This window comes from Papio anubis, chromosome 13 (assembly GCF_008728515.1).
Source record: "Papio anubis isolate 15944 chromosome 13, Panubis1.0, whole genome shotgun sequence".
NCBI lineage: Eukaryota > Metazoa > Chordata > Mammalia > Primates > Cercopithecidae > Papio > Papio anubis.
The window spans coordinates 56,346,912-56,370,915 of NC_044988.1; the positions used below are offsets into that span (position 1 = coordinate 56,346,912).

At 38.3% G+C, this 24,004-nt stretch overlaps 1 long non-coding RNA gene across 2 annotated transcripts in view; it reads left to right on the plus strand.

Moving 5' to 3' along the window:
• The window catches only part of LOC116270030, a 101,219-nt gene that overhangs the window by 57,502 nt on the left and 19,713 nt on the right, over positions 1-24,004 (plus strand). For both annotated transcript variants that reach the window (XR_004177905.1, XR_004177904.1), the window contains exon 2: positions 15,521-15,585. This is a non-coding gene — a long non-coding RNA (uncharacterized LOC116270030). The remainder of the gene's footprint in view (positions 1-15,520; positions 15,586-24,004) is intronic.

Sequence of the window (24,004 nt, forward strand, 5' to 3'; positions counted from 1 at the left end):
CATTTGTTTGTCTTTCACTATAGTCAAACCCATTAAGGCCAGAGAGCGATGGACAGAGCAATTGATTATCATAAACAACACATTAGTGTCCCTTCAAGATGTACTCTCAGGCATGCATATGTGTGTATGACTGTATGTTCAGATGGTTCTCCTGTGCTTACAACATCAAAACCTAGCCTATACTTTTGATATGGCCATCTTCCCTTCTTATGTGTTCAAAAGCAACTCCCCTCCCCCAATTAATGCTGCCTGACAATAATTTACCAGGATGCATCTGCAACACTGGATAGCACCCATTGTATGAGCATTTCTCCCCTGTTTAAGAAGTTCAAACGCGGGAATATGTATCCTCAATTTAAGGCTGACTAAGGCCCAGGGAGCAAATAATGCAGCTCAAGCTTTAGAGGCCCAATTGACTAGTAAAAATAGCCCTGGGTCATAGATTTTCTCTTGACTATTTACTGGCCAATCATGATTAAAGTGTGTACAATGACTAAAACACCTTGATACACCTGGGTATATACTTCAGGAAAAAAATGAAGTCATCACTAGCTTGGAGAAAAGGCTAATTGATTATCTAAAGATGACTGCCATTATTCATGGATATTGTTCTCTTGGTTACGTCTAGGCTGAAGAGTAAACTACATACAAATTGGTTTTTAAGTGTTTCTAATGAATTTTTGATTGCCAATAGATTTTTTGGCTTCCTCTTCTGGCTGATATTGTTATTTGTATTTTACTATCATTAACTGGATATCCCTGTGGTCACTCAAGCACCTCATTTGGGATCTGAGGTGGACTTAAGTGGGGACCGAAAAACCATGAGAAAATGGTGCAGACCTAACTTAACTAAACTGCCATGGGTAGGTTACCAGCAGCCAGAACTGAGACAGAAGCATCACGCTCCTGAAATAGCAGTATTTTTTAGAAACTCATCAAATAATGGAAATTGCCTTCCTCCCTTACTCCATCTACTGCTTAAGGGCAAGCTGTCCTCTCCTTGGTAGATTTTAGCCAATTAGTTTTGCAAAAAAAAACTCTGTTCAAAAGAATTTCTGCAATGTTTGCTTTTAAAGCTTTGCCTTTGCCTTTGTTCAGTGAGACAATCTATGCATGCTTGGTCCCCCTTATATAGGAGTTAATTTTAGCTGTATTCTAAATCGGGGTGGGGAGCAGACTTTATTCTGTAAAAGGCCAAATAGTAAATATTTAAGCTTTCCAGGTCATATGATTTCGATTGTAACTTCTCAACTCTACTGTTGTTGGCAAAAACGGGCACAGGATATGAAAATAAATAAGCATGGATGTTTTCTGATAAAAATCTATGTATGGATATTTACATTTGATTTTTATCTAATATTCTTCTCTCATATAATATTTATAAAGTCAAAAGGAGAAGACTATTTAATATCTTTATTTTTAACCATTTAAACATTGATAAAATTCTTAGCTCGTGGACCATACAAAACAGGTAAAGGCTGGATTTGGCTCATGGGCTGTGGTTTAGCCATGTTCCAATGGAATATTTCTGTGTTGTCCTTTGCCAGAGTGTGACATGTGGACAAAGATAGGGAAACAAGAAGAGCTTAAGGGGAAAAATCTTTAAAATAACCTGATTGTGTGAAAAGAGAGTTTGCCTCCCAGGAAATGTTAACCCTGAGGACATTCCTGGTAAAAACAAAACAAAAAAAAACAAACAAAAAAACAAAACAAAAACACAAAACAACAACAACAAAAAAGAAATTGCAAGGAAATGAAGTGAAAGACAGCTTAGATATTTTTCTCATGTCTTCTTTTCTTTTTTTTATTTGGTGGATTTCAAGCTTCACAATGGAAACCACTATTGCCTGCTTATTTCATAGACTGCAAAGGAAGGAGTTAGAAATATTATTTTGAAGTCATTCAACTCCTCTGGTATACAAGCGCTATAACATATTTATATCTTCCTAATAGGTTTTTTACCTCCCATGCTAATAGTGAATTGGCTTTTTGTTTCAAAGAAGCATAGCTGCATAAACTTTTCGGAAAAATTGGAGAAAACAGGGCCAATGTCTTGTGAGTGATTTGTTCAGAGAACTTGAAGAGGAAGAAATAAATGGACATTGTTGAGTAACTACCATAAACCAAGCATTATGCTAATATGTTCAGGATGCCTAGTATAGTGTTTAGCAGAGAAGGCACTGTATAGAGTAGGCACTAAATACATTTTAATAACTGCTCTAAATACACTGTAGTAGTTGCAATTGCATAGTGTATTTTTTGATCTGAACAAGACAATCATGTGCATTAAGTACTCATGTCTGTTTTGCACTTAAGATAAAATACAATTTATGAGATTAAGTATTTTTCTTATGTTACATAATTAGTAAGTGGTGGTAAGGGCTATCTAGTAGGCCCTCAATAGATATTTGCTAAATTTTTATATGAATGAGCCTACTGGATTTGAAGCCAATTTGCAGTTTGCTTTCTCCTACCTGGCACAGAATGTGGTCTATCCAGCTGACCATTTTAATGCTAAAGTGACTCCTTGATGTGCTGCTGAGATCATACCTGATGAATCCAAAAAAAGAAATTCATTAGCAGCTAAGGGAGCGTGAACTCCTGACCCAGAATAGATGATGCTGTTAAGGGATTAGCAGTGCCATGCATAGAGTTATGATTAGCTAAATAATTGGTGACACTTAACACAGGGCTTTCTCCAAGGGGGAAAAATAACACTATTTGTTGTTCGTATAATTAGATTTTTCACCTCAAGTGGAAAAGTAAATTGAGCACAAAATGCAAGCAGGTCTGAAGTGACTGCTCAAAGTTGATGTGGGTCTTTAATTATAGGACTCATCAGATGTAGTACTTTAAACTTACAAGGCTGTGCTGATTTGAACTCAGAAATGTTAAAACCTCTGAGACAACAGATTACTGGTCAGCTCTGCCACTGCTGTGGCCGCCAGGAAATGTGAATCATTTATACTGGCACTTCATGACGATGTGCAATCAAATCCCACTTGAGGTGCCTTTAAATAATTCTACTGCTTTGCTCTGGAAACTCCTGTCAATCAGTAATCGGGGCTGCCATTTCTCCCCCCATTGCTCTCTCCGGCTTGGCAGCGGATGAACCTTTGTGGCCAGAGATTTGCTAATGTATCAGCTGAAAGGCACACATTTCATGTTTCCTGTGCCCTCTCATTTCCTGCCTCTCAAGGCACTACCTCTCCAAGGATCCATTTCAGTGTTCCTAATAATTACCCTACTCTCGAGACAGTGACTGTAAGACAGATTTCAGAGTGACTGGCCTCTCATTTTCCAAAATATGATCTTCTATTGCTTTGTCTGAGGGTCCTGGAAAATCATCTCTCTCCTGTGCTGTACAATATGACCCAAACTAAGAGGAGTGAAAGATTAGGAGAGAGCACAATTTTTGTACCTGGGGGAATGAAGTGAATTAAAGGAGTGTTTCGTGTTTCTTTTAAATGTGACTTTAATAACAATTAATCATAGACAGAGTTTCCTATAGCTTCTCAGTAAAAATCTATTTTCTGATGGAATAATCTAATTCTAACATGCCACCTTTTCCAGGTCTCCCAACTAACTAGAAACTAAAGAGTAAATTCTTTTTGTTGACATTATGATATTCTTTTTGGCATTGTTCCTGAATTTCTACTTCTTAAATTTTATTATTTTATTATTTTTAAAAATTCAGGTAGAATTCTTTTGCTCCCTGTACTTCGTGATATTCCTGAAGTTTAAGTTATCTTGTGAATATATGTTCGTATTTTAGTTTGAGCTGCCTCAAACATTTTTCGGAAGTGGGAATATGTAAACTGTACCTTGAAAATGGGTAAATGCCTCAGGCTAACAACATAGGATATAAACATTCAAAATATATATAAGAAGCCTTTCTCTAGTTCGGACTTAATGCTATTTTTTACAGCAAGCTCTGACTAGTTCTTGAATAGTGGGTTTATATTTAACAGCAATTGGATAAACCACAATTTGGTTTACATAGTCCTAAGTTTTAGTCTAAGCAAGTCTACTTGCAGAGATTAAGGTAAAGGGAAGCCTGGCACAGCAGGTCATGTTATCGGGGAAGTGCCTGGGCCATGGGCTGAGAAGACACCTTAAGGGAAGCTGTTAGAGATAACCAGATGGAAGAAAGACCAGCATGGTCCCTTTCCCCAGAGCTCTGTTAGAGAGGGATGGGAGAAGTTGTCTGGGGAAGGAACTCCTCTAGGAAGTGTCCCTCATGGAAGAAGAACTTTTTGTTATGAAAAATGTTGCTGTAGCTATTGTAATGCTAATATTGCCATATACATGGAGACCCAAAAAGAAATGGTTTCTTTGGTGAGATTAGTTATACTGTGATATAACAGATCTTAGGAGGAAAAGAAAATGAAGATTTCTTTAAGTTTAATATCTTGTTTTTCTCTTGATTGCACGTCCCTTCAATCTGTCAGCCTTTGTTTAAATTCTGTTTTAATCTACAAATTCTTCTGGGTTTGCCTAGGAGAGGTGTAGTTTATTCCTGTTATCCTGGTATGATTATGAACAGCATCCCCTTTAACTCTCAAATTTGGATGATAAATTATATATGTACCTCAGTTACGAGGTAAAAGGAGTGGTTTGTAAGTCTCTCCCCACACAGAAAGAGATCTAAGATAGAGTGCATGTATATGGGAGCACTGTGTAGGAACCAGTCTGCTGTTCAGTGGATCATGGGATGAAGAAGGGGAAAGACAAGATGGAGGTGCTTTGGTCCACAGAGCTGAATAAAAGCAGGAGGGCAGGAGCCCATCCCCAGGGGGAGCAAAAGCAGGCTGATTGAGGGATAAGTCCTGGCCAAGCAGAGCAGCAGGAGGGCCTGGCTGATGAGGTGAGGCCTCCTGGGTGCTCTTTTGTCCACTGAGTTTTATTTTTCCTTTTGTTCCTTTGATCCTTTGTTTTGGTAATTGACTTCCTTGCTATTGCAGTAAGACGTAAACTCACAAAAATTACACATATTAGCAAGTTGTAGAGGTTTAAGAAATCTTACAGAATTGCCGTAGCCCTTAGACTTGCAGCTTTTTGTAGACCTGGATCCCTTGAAGTCCTCTTGAATTTTTGTTCTTATCTCTTATTTCTTAGGGTGGACCTCACCTGATTTCTCTCCTTCAGATCCCACCCTTTCTATGACACATTGATTCATTCCTCCTGATAGCATACTCCCCTGCTACGATGACCTTAGAAGATAATTAGTCCTGAGTCATTGACATGAACATTAATTAGTCCCATTAAGTGCCCACTTTTATCTTAGGGAACACCAGACATAGTGCACCCAATCCCAGTGAATCCTGGTATAGCTCTTCCTGATTTCCCACTTTAGTTGCAAAGGATAATTAATCACTCTAAGCGGGGCACTTTAAGCTGGAACATTGAGAAATGCCAAAGACCTTAAGGAAACTTGCAGGTATCGAATCACTGCTTAACAGGGAAGATTAGGGAAAAGCAGACTTCAAGAGTTACCTAGACATATATTTATTTTGATACTCATCACATACATTTATTCTTTTATCATGAATTCAACAGATTCATTGATCACTTATTATGTCCAGCACTATGTTGAGTGTTGGGGACACAATGTTAGATACAGTTTTTAAACTTAAGTAGGTCACAGTCAAGACAGGGTAGTAGAAAAAAAAAAAGATTTGTTACAGTATCACATGATAAGTGTTTCAAATAAAGGTATACATAAAATTCTATCAAAAGGGAAAGGGGGTATTTAGATAAGTTTTGAATGCTTCAGAGAATGACTGTATGTGGAGATTTTTATCCCTATTATATTCATGAAAGACTCTGATTGAAGCCTTACCACATTTAATTGTTGTGTAATTTGTGTTTTGTAATACTGACAACTGACACTGGTCAAAATCAAGGTTCTGGCAGGGTGTTATGACTCCCCAGATCTGATTCTGTAACTATGAAAAAGTAGTAGTATTCTATTCCAATCTGGTATGCTATTATTAAATATTAATATGGGTGTCCCATGAACACCTCCCTGTTTTTAAGACAAATTTATATAAGGAATAACTAGTCTACCTGGCTTGTAGATAAATTCACACAGAAACTTAAGGCAGAGGTTTTCTGACATTCAGTATGAGCTCACATTTCTGGTATTAAAGAGAGAAAGGAGATGTTGAGGGATGGAATCAATGGAATAGTACAGCAAGTCGAGTTATCGCTAAGAATTTACAACTGCACCTCAAGCAAATCTTAGAGTGTGCTTTCTGAATTTGCCCAATTGTGATACTTTGATTAAAACAAAATTGAGTTATTAGTTAAAATGGAGACCTAGTACTTCAGAGCAGTTGGCTGCATTTCAGAAGGAAGGAGAGGAAGAACATATTCAGAGACATTTACCTGAGGAAAGTTGTGTTTATCTAATTGTTTAGTTATTAATTGTTGGGAGCCCAAACTCTTTGGATCTAAGGGCATTTTTCCCCTCATGAAATCACCAGAAATTTTAATAAAGATATTTAAGTATGTAGCATTTTGCCTGAGAGGATTGGTTGTTATCTGCGCCTAATTGGGAAAATTTCTAAACTGAAATGACTAATTTAATAATCACAAATAAGGAAGTTCGTTTCAGATTTTACCTTCAAGACATCCTTGGGGATAGATGACCTAGGCATCCTTAAGCAGTAATAGTAAGTTGGTTAACACATTCACTAAACAAAGGGAGCCTCCTGTTACAGGCAGCATTCTTAGTGTGAAGTTCTTTTATATGGGAAAAGGAAAGGAGGACATTCATTCACATAACTAATGTTATTGAAACAAGCCATATGTGCCAGGATCTGCATTCAAAACACTGTAGTAAGACTGAATAGGTCATGATCTTTGTCTAGAGAGATATTACGGCCTAGGGGGAAGTCAGAACTAAAAACAAAATATACTGCAATGTCTTAAGTGCCCTAAGAAGGGCCAAAAAGAGTACAATGAGGCTCAGAGGATTGAACTATTCATTTGAGGTTATAAAGTAAGTTCCCCAATGAGCTGGCATTTAAAGGAGATAGAAGAGGATGGGAAGACTCTAAGGAGAGGAAGCATCAGAGAGAGCCATAGCCTGGCCTGCTGAGTTGCCTTATAATGGTGACAACAGCAGAGATGATGGTGGAGGGTAAGACAGTGGCAGCTCTTGTGTACCAAGCTAAGGAGTTGGGCCTTCATCTTGTATATATAACAAGTGCAATTTTTCCTTCTTTAAATATAGTTATTGAACAGGAGGTCCTCTTTAGGGTACAATCAGGAAGCCGTTTAATTCCACCATGTCCTCAAAATTGCTCCATAAGCTGAGAAAATTTCATAGCTTTTTGTCACTTTCAGTTATAAATAAAACTTGTTAGAAAGGCCAATGTGCCATGGGTCAAAATTCCAAGTTCTCATTCTACTAAGGACCTCTTCCCCTCACCACAGCTAAAACCTGAGCTGGGTGCAGGAGGAGGAGTGGGGAGCGGCATGATTTCTGAGTCGGTACTAGGATGAGTCCCCCGCCCCCTTAAATTTTGGTCCCTAAATGCCTCACTTGCTTCACCCTAATCTCTGCTCTACGAGTTGTTTTAATTTTTTCTCCCGTCTCCTGCACTACCCTCTTCTCCTTTTCACTATGCCTGTTACTTCAGATTTTGAAGGAAATACAGGTAAAGAAGCGACAGAGAGGAGAAGTGCCTTTTCACTTGGCTGGTGGTGGTTGTTTTTTTGATGGTCAATGCCTTATGTTGCAGCAGACATTCAAATGCTCTTCATGGCCTTTGGAGGCCTCTGACCTGGGAAACTGGCAGTTTCCTTATGTGTGTTGTGCATTCTCCAGCTGACAACTTTGGGCTCCACGCTCAGTCCTGTGCCAGTTGTATAGCCTACACACAGAAGTGGATTTACCCTGAAGCTAATGATGCTTCAACTTCAGCGCCCCTCACTTGCACAGGCTCCTACCAAGGTCCCAGGAAGACCCCTAGCAATGTGTCTGTGTGGTCATATACTTTTGTAAAATTTGTAAGGATAAACTATTTTAACACAGTTAAGACTGAAGTCTCTTTCCTTTCCAGTTTTTCCTTTGAAATAATTCTCCTTATGTTTGGTGAACTTAGAGTGTCACTGGAAATTTGGGGAAGGTGATTTGGGGATCCATTAAATTAGGATTTGGTGGGCTCCATTTGTGTGGTTCCTAAGTCACAAGATTTTGCTATAGATTCCAGAAATATTCCTATCACTCACTATAATAAAAAGATATAGGGGACAAAGCTTTGTTTTTGTTTGTTTGCTTTTGTTTCTGTTTTTTTTTTTTTTTTTGAGATGTAATCTCACTCTATCACCCAGGCTAAAGTGCAGTGGTGCGATCATGACTCATGCAACCTTGACCTCCCTGGGTTCAGGTGATCCTCCCACCTCAGCCTCCTGGGTAGCTAGGACTACAGGCATGCGTCACCCTGACTGGCTAATTTTTTTTGTATTTTTGTAGAGATGGGGTTTCGGCATGTTGCCCAGGCTGGTCTTGAACTCCTGGGCTCACGTGATCTGCAATTACAGGCATGAGCCACTGTGCCTGGCCTAGGACAAAGGTTTTATTGACATGAAATGTCTTATGGCATCTGCTCTCAGAAGTATGTGGATAATGAAGAAGAAATAAAGTCTAAAACCTATGAGGCTCAGAGCTAGTCTGTGAAAAATTCTTCCAAATATTACAAATCAGACATGATAAAAACTGGTCAGAGTTTCCTAAATTTGATAATAATCCAAAAAGTTTATATGGCATCACCAAAATAAGATTTGAAGAAAAAAGAAAGTTTCTAAACTATGAAAAACCAAAAAAATTGATTCAACCTTACCCAATGAAAGACTAAATGATTTTAAAATTTTCTCTACTATCATTGTCACATGAAGCAGGTATAAAAAATATGGAGCCAAAATTAGGGGTAAAACTATTACGAAGAAGTGTCAGACAATTAATTATTAAAAATGTTACATTATCGTGGGGATTTGGGTGTTTATGGCATTTGTCAGCTTTTAAAAATTTGTATTTTGTTATTTATTTTTTCATTCTAAAGCAATATTTGCTTTTGTGATGTAAAAGTATCAGAAAATTTTATATGTGTTGAAGAATCATGTATGTTGAAGAATCAGGCCCACAAAACCTAGATTCACGCTTTGAAAAAAAATTCAGCATTTATTTCAAGTTTAGGGAGTACACATGCAAGTTTGTTACTTGGGTTTATTGTGTGATGCTGAGGTTTTGGAGTATGATTGATCCCGTCACTCAGGTACTGAGCACAGTACCCCATCACTGGTTTTTCAACCCTTGCCTCCTCCCTTCCTTTCCCCTCTTGTAGTCCCTAGTTTCTATTGCTGCCATCTTTATGTTCATGAGTACCCAATGTTTAGCTCCCACTTATAAGTGAGAACATGTGGTATTTGGTTTTCTGTTCATGCATTAAATCACTTAGGATAATGGTCTGCAGCTGCATCCATGTTGGTGCAAAGGATATATTTCATTCTTTGTTATGATTGCATAGTATTCCGTGAGGTATATGTACCACATTTTCTTTATCCAGTCCACTACTGATAGGCATCTAGGTTGACTCCATGTCTTTGCTATTAGAGTCATCCTTTTTGATAGGTGCAACTTTTCAGGTAGGCATCCTCTTGAACAGTAAGCTTTCAAGATGATTTGAGCTTGTTGACTTTCCATGATGTCAGCTGGGCCACAGATATGTTAGCATCCATGCCTTGCCAAAGTCTGGAAAGATGAGTTGCTTCAAAGAGCCAGGCCACTTTCCTTAGGGAGCCAGGCCAATGGGTGTATGTGCTCTCTCAGCAAACCTCCAGCCACTCGTGGGAAGAAAGCAGCGTACTCTCTGGCAAGGACTCCTCTACCCTTTTCCATTCCGATAAACACAGTGTTGCTTTTGAGGCTTCTTTCACTTACCTTGAGGCAGAGAAGGGCAAAGGGTGGGAGATGCCTCATCTTTGCAGGTGAATACCTAAATCCCTTCAATTAAATCTGCCCTGATTATTCTTCTCAATGATTCTCTAGCTTTCACTTATGTATATAGTGGACGTGCATGCTGAACAAAGGTCTCATAACTGGTTTCACTTTCTCTGGGCAAGTCCTCTAAGGGCGGCAGTCCCGAACATTTTTGGCACCGGGGACTGTGGAAGACAATTTTTCCATGGACTGGTGTGTGAGGGAGGTATGGTTTGGGGATGAAACTGTTCCACCTCAGATCAGGCGTTAGATTCCCCTAAGGAGCTTGCACCTGGATTGCTCATACACAGTTCACAGTAGTGTTTCTATTCCTATGACAAACAAATGCTGCTGCTGATCTAACAGGAGGCAGAACTCAGGTGGTGGTAATGCTGGCTCTCCTGCCACTCACCTCCTGCTATGCGGCCTGGTTCCTAACAGGCCACAAACTGGTACTGGTCTGCAGCCTGGGGGTTGGGGACCCATGCTCTAGGGTATCTAGCACCTCTTGTTAGAGAAAGAGGACAATCGTTATCCATTGGCCTCAGTTGCAATTTCAAAAGAAGCACATTTTGGCATAACCACTTTTGTCCAAATATGTAGTCCTTTTTTTTTTATTTTTAACTTTTGTGGGTACATAGTAGATGCATATATTTATGGGTTACATGAGATACTTTGATATAGGTATGCAATGCATAATAATCACATCAAGGTAAATGGGGTACCCAACACCTCATTTATCATTTGTGTTATAGACAATCCAATTATAATAGCTCTTTTAGTTATTTTTAAATGTGCAATTAAATTTTTTTGACCATAGTCACTCTGTTCTGTTAGCAATTACTAGGTTTTACTCATTCTTTAACTATTTTTGTATCCATTGTAATTATTTCTTTGACTTCGATATTTTGCCAGCTATCAGGTCAGTGATCAAACAAAAGAAAGGAATTCCAGGCAAATGAATTGACCCACGCAAAAGCATTAAGGATAGAAACAAAGTGGCTGTGGGATCCGTGGGATGTTAAGGCACCTGAAGCAGAGGACAATGTGAGATGAAGCACTAAGAGATGATGTTAGGAAAGGGTCATGTTGTGACTACCTTTTGTAGGATATTCAATTGTTTCCTCAAAGGTCCATGTTTAAATCTGAGGCATCTTTTAAGCCTTCAGGACATTTTAGCAACCATCTCTTTCTTTTATAATTTCCTTAAGTTTTTATTTATTAATCCCTGGTGTCTAATTTTCTACCTTCACAAAAATTTCAGGAATCTGCTGTTATCTCTTTGGGTAATTGATAGCTAGAACATGTTTCTTTGCCTTCCACATCACTTCCTCTCTGATTTTTTCACAGATTCTGACTGCTTCAAACTCCAAACCTCTTTTTCTGTATGGAAGAATTCAATGGTAGAGAAATTAAGAGGCTTTTCATGTTTTTCTAGGAAAATACTAAGAAGTGGATGAGGAAATTGGAATTCTAATGATTGAATTGTTTTCCGTGTTGTGGTAGGAATGTCACCCTCTAATGCTGCAATTTGTATATACTTTTTGGTTAAAGTTCAGAGCAATATAGATGTTTTAAAACTAAAAGATACTGTCGAAAAAGTGAGAGTACTTGCACCTGGCACACCATTGTTTTCAGAATGCTATACTGAACCTCATTTTGTTGGATTTTCACAAGGATCACAGGAAATGGGATTCCGACTACTACATATGGGAAAGCCAGACACAGACAGGTAGAGTAAATTGGCTACATAGTGACAATGTCAGGACTATAATTCTAACCTCTCAATTCTCTTTTATATGTGGTGTTCTTTCCCTGAACACACTGAGGCTGGACAAGGAAACAGAAGAGATCAGAGGGAACAGAGAAAAGGGAGAAAGTGAAGTGAGTCAAGGACAAGTGTAGTGTGATGCCTGTCTTGCCTCACGCTACATGAATATCCTGGGTAGCTTAAGGCTGCAGGTGTCAGTTTTGGCCTAAAGGAAACTGCTTGGGGAAATGACACAATGCATCAATCCACAGAAGGTCCTCCTTAACTAAGACAACAGAGATGTTTTCCTAAACAGATCAGACATGTTTAGGGATATAATCCTGCAGGAATTTGTAGGAGCGTTTCAGGGGACTTGGTGTCCTGGTGTGTGTGTGTGTTCTACAAATGGTATTTTGTATCTTTAAATGAATTCTTTTTGTTTTGTAAATACTCCCAATATCATGGTTATGTAAAATGAATTTTTCTCAGTGTCATTAGATAGAATAAAATGCCTCCCCTATTGTATGTTGTTGAAGAAAATGACATCTAGCACGCGATTTTTGCCTTTACTTTTCCTTTCCTACCTGTATGTTGGGCTAAGTGAGCCATAGCAGAGAAGGTACAAAATGATGTAATTTGGCTATCTTTTTGAGACCAAAATATTTGAGGGTGGCACAACATAAATGGAGTTTATATTTTGATGACTTGATATTTGAATTACTCTTTAGATATTTATTTCTCACTGCATTTAACAGTCTCAGGGACCATGCAGACTTAGCATCTCACTCCGAGATTATGTGAATGCATATTCTTTTATATTTATTTTGTAATTATTAGAATGCATATGGCCTGAGCAAATTTAACAAATTATTTTTGTTGCTCCACTTATAAATATCTGAAATCAAAAGTTTCATGAAGCTACTGTTCTATTAGCTCTTCTTAGTTATTATGCAAAGAAATGATATTTTATATACTGAGTGAGAATAAAAACTATCATAAAGCATTTTCAATATTTACGCCAAGCTTTTTTCATGAAAAACGATTATATCATCAATTTGCATCATTTTAATAATTTTTATTGGCATATAATATAGTATCTTGGCTGAAATATAGCAACAGATGGCTACAAATTTTTGAGTTATTGATTTATGCATATAGATATTTAAGAACAGGAAGGGAAAAGGGTTCTAGGACACTCATTCAAATGAATGCTAACAAGAATGGAGTTTTAAAAGGAAGGGACTTTAATCTCTTGACTGTCAAATATTAAGACAAAACTAATGAACTCCTGACAGGTTTGAGTAAATTGAACAAGTATCTTTGAGCACCTACAATTAGACAATGTTTTATTGGAACAGTCATTAGTTCAGGATTCATGCAGTAGGTAGGAAAATTGGTGGATAAACCTCTGCATAGGATAGAGCCTTATGATAAGGGCCTCAAACATCTTGATGTTATTCTAAAGGCAATGAAGAGCCACTGGAGCCATGCAAACAGGGAATTAGAGAAGAGAGAGACTGGAGGTAGAACCATCATTAGTATATCCATACACTATTAGTGTAATAGTACTATAGTCTAGAACTCTAGGGAAGAGAATCCAAGAATTAGAAGAAAGGCAGAAACGTTGCACATTTAAAGGATTGGGTGGGAGACACCAGAGTTGATAGGTACAGAATGTAGCAACTAATTAGTGATAAATAGAAATATCAAAGTTAAATCTAAGTTTTCAAGTACCTGTAATTGGGAATATACTGATCATATTATAAAAGATAGAAGTCAAAGGAGGAAGCATTTGGGAAATATGGTGAGGTATAGGGTATTTATGTAAGGTTATCTAATAGGTGGGTAAATTGTTATTTGTCTGGGACTTAATTAAGAAGATGAGGTATTAGGCATTATACATAATATATAGGATTAGGATATGTATTTGGGAATCATTTGGAGGCATTTGTGGTATTGTAAAAACAAACAAACAAACAAACAAAAAAAAGAAAAGAAAAGAAAACCCACGAGACTTAAATGGTAGAGTTAAGTTTACAGACTTTGCCACTTTCCAGCTTTGAGGCCCTGGGCAGGTCACTGCACCTGAGTCTCAGTTTCCTCTTTTCTGAAATAACGATAGGTTGTTGCAAGTATTAAAGGAAAGGCTATGTACATTTTGTAAGTGTCTAGACAAATACAAGGTACAATTACACAGGGAAAGCTGATGGTGAATTTGTGAGAGGAGAGCAAATGAGATTGCCAAGGGAGTGAGTGCAGGGAGATAGGAAAGCTTTGGGAATGCTTACACCAAAAGGGCTTGGGAAGGGGCTCCTGGCAGAAGAGACAGACGGGAGTGTCAAGATTAAGCATGAGGTCAATAATGCCAAAAAGTCTCCAGGAAGGATGGGAAGGAGTTTCCTGTTGAAAGGCACCCATCAAATTGGAAAATTTGCTGTTCACCAAATGCTGAACCCTCAGAAAAACAGTTTCACTGGTGGTGTGACAGCAGAAATCAAAGAGATAAATGAATGGGAGGGAACATGTCTCTCTGGTAGAACACCTTTGCCACTCAGCATCAGCATAGATCCTCAATGCGTACAACAAGGTCAAGATGTTCCTCTTTCTTGCTCTCTGGACTTTTATGTCTTGATACCCTCAGCAGTCAGGTAAGAGGTTTCAGGAGAGATGCTGGGAGGAGCAACAGAACAAAACCTTCATAACTACTTTAAGGATGTGGTACCGTCTTTTTACCAAATGAGTTTGCAGTACCATTTATTTTGCCTTTACTATTGTATCTGTAATTACATGAATGTTTCCTTTACTTCTCCATGTAAATAACCATACTAGTAAATTTATAGGAGGCCAAAAGCCAAGGATAGAGTGCACTGCAATTGCCATTTGTCTCATTCCGATTCTTCACCAAATTCCTCTTTCTGTTTTCTACATGGCAGTAGTCCTTCATATTCTGGATAATAGTTTTTATAAACTGCCCGAGTACTAATAGCCTTCATTTTGATTCTTCATGCTCCTTAGTAAATCTTTGAATACCTTGCAGTCTGTGTGTATGTGTGGTAGTAGTGGTGGGGCTGGGACTGCTTGTAGCTCTATCGGATTCTCCACTCCACCTTCCTTATAATGTTTCTGATTCTTCTCATAGAATGCTTTTCTTCTATTAAATCACAGTTTTAGTGAACCTGAAAGCAAAAAGTTACCTTCCTTTTTCCCAGCAAAATTGTATTCTAATGGAGGAAAATAAATTCTAGTTTTCAAAATTTCCATAAATGAAGATTAAAAAGAATTTCCACCTTAAAGTATGATTTTAGTAACACTTGTCGTAAATGTGGTTTAAACAGTCTGTGTTCTTATGTTCTGTTCATAATGTTTTATGAAATATTTGGGGGTCTGGGTGTTTCCCACACAATGGCTGGGTTTGATTTCTTGGTGGGTGACAGTCCAATAAGCACAAGTAAGGAGGATTTAACAAGGGGATTTTTATAACTTGCAACAAGTAAGGAGGACACTGGGAATAATTCCCCAAAGCAGTGCCTCTCTGAACAAAGGTGAAGACAGGGCTTTTATGAGGTCGGTTTGCTGAGTCATCCTATGCAGAGGCGGAATGAAGGCAGAGCAGGCACAATTGTCAGTGATGCTTCCACACGGTCGCATGTATAGAAAATGGAGAACAAGCTCCTCCCTGGGCAGGGTTTTTAGCACCATAAAGAGGAGAGTTTGTCAAAGTTCGTCTCCAACTCAGGCATTCTGGATTCAACTGTTTGTTTTGTTTTGTTTTGTTTTTCCAGGGATGGGCTTCTTCCTGGACCTTTTTGAAATAACAAGAACTTCAAGATGCAGCGGTTACAAATGGGTACATTTTCTTTTACTTTTTCTTTTTTTTATTATACTTTAAGTTCTAGGGTACATGTGCATAATGTGCAGGTTTGTTACATATGTATACTTGTGCCATGTTGGTGTGCTGCACACAAATGGGTACATTTTCACAGTATGTATTCCAAACCTCATGGACCCTGGGTTTGGACCCTGGGTCCTGAGACATTCCACTCCTCATTCCTGAGGGTTTAGAGACAGAGTTCATGCTTCTGTATCTATTTCATGCTGGCCGAGTGTGTTGAGTACCCTAAAGTTAGAGGAATGAAACTCTTGGGCTGCTGAGATCAAATAAGTTTTTGGGTCACCTGGAGTTGCTTGAAGGGGCTGATATTATTGTAATAAAGCTGGAGATGAAACTGTTTGAGTCTTGAGGACACAAAGTTTACTACTGCATTGGCCTCCCAGAGACTCCTGGCAATCTAGATCTTCTAGTGTTGGAGGATGCAACCTAATGGGTTTTTCTTGAGGATTGAGGTCTGGTTTTCCCTACCCTCAGACACTACCCTCAGGATCTGATCCCAGCTTCCAAAAGATTTAAATATCAGGTTAATTATTATGCAGATGTATGATAATTGAGGTTTTCCTCTCAAAAAGCATCTCTCAAAAAACTCTCTAAGGTGTAGATCCAAAGTAAACCAATGTGTGAGGGTGACCCAGTGGTTCCCTAGTGTAGTCCCATGAACTTCCCTAAAACTGATTGCATCACTTGGTGACCCTCCTGGGTGTCAGGTGAAGCAGCTGCTCCTTTTTTTAAAAGCTGATGCTTCAGAAGAACTCACTCAGGTGGTCCAGGAGTGCATTGGTAAGAGCCTCTTCTGTTAAAATTTTCCCAGCCTAGCTGTCAAGACTGAGGGCTTCCAGATGTACCTGGGTCCTTTCCCACTTTGGAAAATGCCCCCTGAATCTAAGGATCTTAAACCTGTGTCCTTGGAAAACTTGATCTTCATGGTTAATCTGGCTAGGAACAGATTGCTGTTTACTGTGACAGGGATGCCTCCCAATCCTCCAGAGCACAGAGTGGCCAGGGATCAGGATTGCCAATTGCCATGATTGGAGTGTGTCTTAATCCTCCAGGGCACCAACTGGCAAAAGGTGGAAACTAAAACAAGAGGTGCGTTGTGGTTAGTCTGGAGATCCTGTTGCTAGATCCAAAGATTTTTCCCTTTTAGTCAGTCCACAGGGTGAAGTCCACTTACCTCCCTGAAGGAGCACCAAACAAAAGGTCTGGACCACTGCTTCCACTCTTTTGGGCTAGATACAAGTGATGGCCTAGTGGGCTCTACCCCAAGATGAAGATCTTTAGGAATTGTACCCAACCCTCTCAGGCAACATGAGCAAGTTAGCTTGGCCAAGCTGCCGCTGTCCGCTTCTTTGCTCCATAGCAAGCCTTTGTGAAGTTAGCATTAGAACTGGAGTCTTTGTCTCATCTGGGTTGCCAGGGTTGTTACCCACACAATGAGTGTGTTTGATTGCTTGGTGGGTGATAGTCCAATGACCACAACAAAGAAAGATCTAACAAGGGGATTTTATTACTTGCAATAAATAAGGAGGGTATGGGGGATAATTCCCCAAAGTAGTGCCTTCCCAATTAAAGGTTCAAACAAGACTTTTATTAGGCTAGTTAGCCTCTACCTCACATGTAGAGGTGGAATAAAGGCAGAGCAGGCATAGTCTCCAATCATGCCTCTAGATGGTTGCATGTATGAAAAATGGAGAATAAGCTCCTCCATGGGCGGGATTTTTAGTATGGTAATTGGGAGAATTTGCCAAGTTTACCTCAAACTCAGGCATCTCTGAATCTAATCAGTTTTTGTTTTGCCAGGGATGGGCTTCTTTCTGGAACTTTTCTGCAAGGATGAGAACTCAAGGTTTAATAGTTACAAGTGGATACTTTTTCACAGTGTGTACCCTGAAACCTGGAGAAACTGGGTTATATGTGCTTTGAGAACCATGAGAAGTCAAAATTTACCTTCATGTGGAGAAATTTGAATTTCTGTTGAATTTGTCTTTGGAATTTATGGATGAATTCCAAAGAGAAATTTATCCTGGTAATGTTAAAATATCTTATGCTAGGAATTGGCTTGTGATCATGTCAACATCCTAATAATGTTTATTAAGATTCTACACATGTTAGTAATCTTTACTATGGTTAAGTGCCTTATAGTGTTGATTTTTTAAAATGTCCATTTTGCAGCATAAGTCATATGCTGTTATAGTCTGTTAATATGCATGTTATAGTCTGTCCAATCACATGCATTATCACTAATTGATTTTTTTTAGTTAAGACAGATGATGTAATGCTAAAGAGATAAGATGGACTAATGCATGTGTCATCTCTGATAGTATATTATCTCTCCTTATCAAGTTTTACCTTTACAGTTAGATGGATTTGTGGCACGAATTAAAATGAAAGTGTTTTGCACATAATATTAGACTAGAGGAGGTAACCTAAGGGTTTTCATTTCAGATCTATCATGAACCAACCATGTATGTAACTTTGGGCAAATCACTCCATCTCCTCTGGCCTCACGTAGTTTTCTCAACTGTAGAAAGAAGGTTTGATTAGATTATCTCTAAGGGCCTTCTAAGTCTGTGATCCCAAGTTTTCTTTTCTTTAGAACACATGATTTTATGCATGCTTGTCTCTCTGAAAGAGTTCACAGTATGAGATTCAGGCCCTGTCACCTTGACACATTTGTGTTTGAGCTGGCTCCCTGGTGCTTGTGTCAGCTCTGGGCTTTTCTTCACAAAGAGTGCCTACAGGCTGAAGTACTCTCATCTCTCAAGTGTTTGAACATCCTCTGAATTTGTGATCAGTTTTTCTTTTTTTTAAGCACTAGTTCTCATTAAATGAATTAAGTCACCTCCAGTGGCTATGGACTCTTATGTTTCCTTATATACCCAGTGATCCTACAGGAGTCCCATTCAGATTGCTTCAATTCATGCAAACTTGCTCATTGTTCTACTGTGTCCATTTTTTAGTATTATTTTCTTTGTCCAAAGAATATTGATATAGGAAGGTTGTGTTAATTAGGGTTCTTCAGAGAAACAGAGTCAATAGCATTTATAGAGATAAACAAGAGAGGTTTTATTGTGGGAATTGACTCACATGATTATAGAGACTGAGAAGTCCCACAATAATGCTGTCTGCAAGTGGGAGAACCAGAAAAGCTGGTAATGTGATTCTGAAGAAGGCTTAAGTAAGCAAATTCTTAAGACTGGAAAGCCTGAGGACTGGGAACTTTGATGTCAGAGGGCAGGAGAAGATGGATGTCCCAGCTTCAAGAGAGAAAAAGAATTTGCCCTTATTTTGCCTTTTGTTCTATTTGGGCGCTCAGTGGATTGGGTGACACCCACCCATGTAGGTGAGGGTGAATCTTCTTTACTTAGTCTACTGATTCAAATGCTAATCTCTTCTTAAAACAGCCTCACAGGCATACCCAGAAATAAAGTTTTACCAACTATCTGGGCATCCCTTAACCCAATCAAGCTGACACATAAACCACCACAAGGATGTTAATTCTTATGCAAAATGGCTTTATTCTTTGCCATCTCATCTTAATATTTTTTCTTTAAAGGTTCATAGGCCCTTCTACCCTCAGTCTTCCAAGGTCCTTCATCCTCTATTCATGACATTCAGGAGACTAATAAACTCATTTCTTTTCAAGGGATAGCTGTATTCCTTTCCTTTTTTAGCTGACTTTGTCACAGAGGCACACCAGAGCCCAAGACCTTTAGCATACTCGCTTCTGCTGTAAGTGACCCACTCTCTTAGAGCACCTTGGGCTCTGTTATAATTAAGAGCCAGTGCAAAAAGATCAGGTCAAGCAAGGGATTTCTAAAATCCTTTTTCCAATACCCTGCCTTCACCTTTTGGCATTTTCATTGTCAATACCCATTAATTTTTGTACTCGTTCAGACTACAGCTCTTTTCCTGCTTCCCAAAGAAGCTGCCTCCTTTTCTTATGCTCTCTTTTGCCTTTCAAGCCTTAATTATTGGGAAGAAACCAAGAAAAGACAATACCCATTGGATGCAAAGGAGAAATCTGTCCTTAGTCCTGTCATGGATTCCTAAGACATTCCCAGAAAAAAGTCCTGTAAGTTCTATAAATCTCATAGTAGGTTTTGCCTTCTAAGTAAGCTCATGGTGAAGGCAATCCCATGATTTAGTTATACTCTTTGGAATTTATGATGGTTAATTTTATGTGGCAACTTGACTGAGACAAAGGGTCCCCATATTAAATATTAATTCTGGGTGTGCTGTGAGGGTATTTACAGGTGATATTAACATTTGAATCAGTGGACTGAGTAAAGCAGATTGCCATCTCCAAGGTGGATGGGCACCATCCAATCTGTTGAAAGCTTGAATACGACAAAAGGAGGAGGAAGGGGGAATTGCTGTCTGCCATCTGCTTGATCTGGGACATTGGTCTTCTGCCCTCAACTGCGACTTACACTATCAGCCCTCTGGTATTGAGAACTACTACATCATTGTCTTTCCTGCGTCTCCAGCTTGCAGACAGCAGATCATGGGACTGCTCAACCTTCCTAATCAGTTTGCCAATTCCTTACACTGTAATACATTTTTTCTCTCTCTCTATCCATCCATCCTCCTGGTTCTGTTTCTTTGCAGAACCTTAACTAATAGAGTAGTCTTATTTTTATCTGATAGTTTGTATTTGCCTCTTCTCCAATTTCATGGCCCAAACAAACTTTGAACTGTTCTGGGCTTTAAGATTTATACTGGTATTTTCCCTTATGGAACTTTCCCCTACATCATAAACCATAAGGCATCTGCTTCTAGTTTTGGTAAAAATGTTGACGATTTATGCCTACCATCCCTTGATACCTTGCTTTGCCATAATGGGAATTGACATCTATATTTGTTAATTGTAGGCAGGACATTAGCTGGGTCCCTGGGCTCATCTCTGTCTTCTTAGGTGCCTTGCTGGCCAGATCTGTTTTGTGGCAATGACAATGAGGTAAGAAAGGCAGCTGTTTGTAAGCTGGTGATAGATTCCTTAGGAACTTCCAAAGGGTACCACAAAGAAGGTAAAAAGTTCAGTGGAGGTTTTACCTTCGAGAGTAGCTCATTGTAAAGTCTTTTGTATGTCTAAATTACATGCTCAGACAAAGAGAAAAGTTGGTAACTTTCCCTCCTTTGCTTGCAACATATTAGCTGAAATAACACTAACTTCTTTGTCAGACAGAATCTATCTTTTCTGTCTGTGTTTCTTTTTCAGAACATGCATCTCTGGTGGGCAAGATAAATACATGCTATGCTAGTGTTCAGACACTACAAACGAAGAGCAAATATTTCTAAATGCATGTTTAGACCATTCTAATGTCACTTAAAATTTGTAATGTTCTCTTAGGCTTTAGGGAGAGAAAAGAAACATGTGCAAGTGATATGTTTTGGATTTGTGTCCCTACCCACATCTCATGTCAAATTGTAACCCCCAATGTTGGAGCAGGAGCCTGGTAGGAGGTAATTGGATCATGGAGGCAGATTTTCCCCTTGCTGTTCTTGTAATAGTGAGTGAGTTCTCACGAGATCTGCTTGTTTAAAAGTGTGTAGCACCTCCCCCTGCTCTTTCTTCCTCCTGCTCTGTCCATGTAAAATGTGCCTCCTTCATCTTGGTTTTCTGCCATGATTATAAGTTTCCTGAGGCCTCCCCAGTCATACTTAATGTATAGCTTGTGGAATTGTGAGTCAATTAAACTTTCCTTTAAAATTACCCAGTCTCAGGTAGTTCTTTATAGCAATGCAAGAATGAACTAATACAGAAGGTAACAGAAGCAGCCCATAGGGCAATATCAAACCATTCATCTCCTTCATATTAGATGAGTCTAGGCTCCAAGGAAGCCCAATGGCAAACTCTAGAAAAATATATCTTCCTTAACTGTGTGAATTCAACCTCTACAGAGGATTTAGGAGTCTAAAAACAAATTGAATCCCCTCTAGGCTCCACAAAACATTTTTCTTGGGACGTATGGAGAGTTATGGAGAGTTAGAACTTTATAAGGCTGGTCAGTGAGATTTCCTAAATGGGAACCTCTGGCTTGGCCAGACAGAACATGGAGTTATCTTAAGTCTTATTACAAGTAGCCTAGAATTAGTATGCTTCTGTGACATATACTACACTTAAACAGCTTAAACAGAGTGGTACTCTGATCTGTTCCTCCTTTGATCACCTCCAAACTTGAGCCACGTGTGGACATATCTCAGATTGCAAAGAAAGCAGGCTTATTACATTCAATACAAAGAACAACTAACAGAGAAAGAACCACTGCAAGGTAGATGTGTACTGAATAATTCCCAGAACTTAGAAAGGATTGGGAGACCTTTGAATCTGATCATCCCGAGTAGAGAGATTTGGATGAACCTGGAAGTCTTAGTAAACACAACAGAAGGATTACCTTTTTATTTTTTATTTATTTATATATATATATATATTGGTAGCAGGGCTAAACTATTCCTACAGTGGTATCCTAGGTCCACCTTTAAAAATCTTAAAATAAGTCTTAAAAATATCAAGCTGAAATCTGTCTGCCAAAAAATAAATTAAAAAAACAAAAAACACAAAAAAACTCAAAGCAGAGCAATAAACCAACACTTAATCCTCTTTAAAAGCAGATAACAAAATCCTGACACTCCATATCATGAAATGTGTATTTTCTATTGTACAATACAAAGTCATTAGATATGCAAGAAGCAGGAAAATATGACCTTATTACAAGGAGAAAGCACATTAATAGAAACAGACCCAGGAATAACAGAGATTATGGAATTATCAAACAAGGACTTTAAAAAAATATTATAAAAATGTTTAAAGATTTAAAGGAAATTATGTATAGGAGAAAGAGAAGATATAAAAAATAACCAGTGGAACTTCTGAAGTAGAAAAACACAGTACTTGAAATAGAAAATTCACTGGCTTTGCATAACAGTAGATGAGATACTGGAGAAAAATAGATAAATGAACTTACAGAGCAATCAAAATAATTTAAATCAAAAGACACATACAAAGACACAAGCTGAAAAACAATGTGAAGAGTCTCAGTGACTGCGTGACAATGTCAAACGATCTAACATGAAATCTGTGTTCCAGAAATAGTGGCAGAAAAATATTTAAAGAAATAATGAGCAAAATTATCCTTATTGATTAAAAGTATGTTCTAGAACTCTGTGAAGTTAAAAGATAAATACACACCCAAAACCCATACCAGGACACATCAGAATCAGATGGCTGAAATTCAGTGATAAAGAGAAAACATCAAAAGCAGCCAGAAGGGGGAGAACGACTTTTTATAAAGAGAAGCAAAGATAGGAATTATCACTGACTTCTCATCAGAAACAATGCAAGCCAGAAAACAATGGAATAGTATTCAAACTAGAATTCCATATCGTGCACAAATATCCTTTATAAAAGGAGGCAAAAGAAAGGAGACATTTTAGAAAAGCAAATTACGAGAGAATTCATTGGTAGCAGACCTGTATTACAAGAAACATTTTAAAAAGTTCTTTTCACAAAAGAAAAATAATACCAGATGAAAACTCAGGTCTACCGAAGAGTTGAAGAGTGACATCATAAATATGTGAATAAATGTAAAAAGACTTTTCTTCACAAGCTTTTTAAAAAAATATAATAAATTGCTTAATTCAAAAATATGTATTGTGCAGTATATACAAAATGTGGAAATAAAATCTGTAACAACTGCACAAATGTTAGTGGAATGATGTGATGGGGTTATGGACTATGCTGTTGCAAGATTCTTATATTCAGTATATATGAAGAGATATGATATTAATGAAGGAAGACTGTCCTGAGTTCAAAATGAATCTTATAAATCCTAGAGAAACAAATACTGATGTAACAAACCAGTAATTTTTCCTCAAGAGGAAATTCTTTAGATGTAAAGTTGATGTAGCCACTTAAAAATAAGTTGTATAGCTAATATTAAATGTACTAAATTAACATGCTACTCCCCTCACAAACAAACACTATCAAAGAAGAGTAGAAGGAATAAGATACACGCAATGGCCTTTCTTTGCTCGGTGAATTTGGAATTCTGCTGAGAGAGAGTTTATCTTCTGTGGACTTTTTGAGAAAGTTGTTAAAAAGAATGAGAAGGGAGAAGAAATGTTTCTTCATATTGTAAGGGTGCCTCTGAAGATGGAGAGCATGTTTGTGGTTACATTAGTCCACATAGTTGTGCATTTTTCTCCAGTAGTGATTAGCCATTTGAAGGGTAGGGAAGTCAGGTGATTAAACTGATATAAGACTGGCATGTTGGATAGAAAGACTGTAATAAAATTGTGGGAATATATGAGTTCAAATGATGGGTGAGATCTAATCCAAATGTGGGGGGAAATTATTTCACTATAGGGTTTA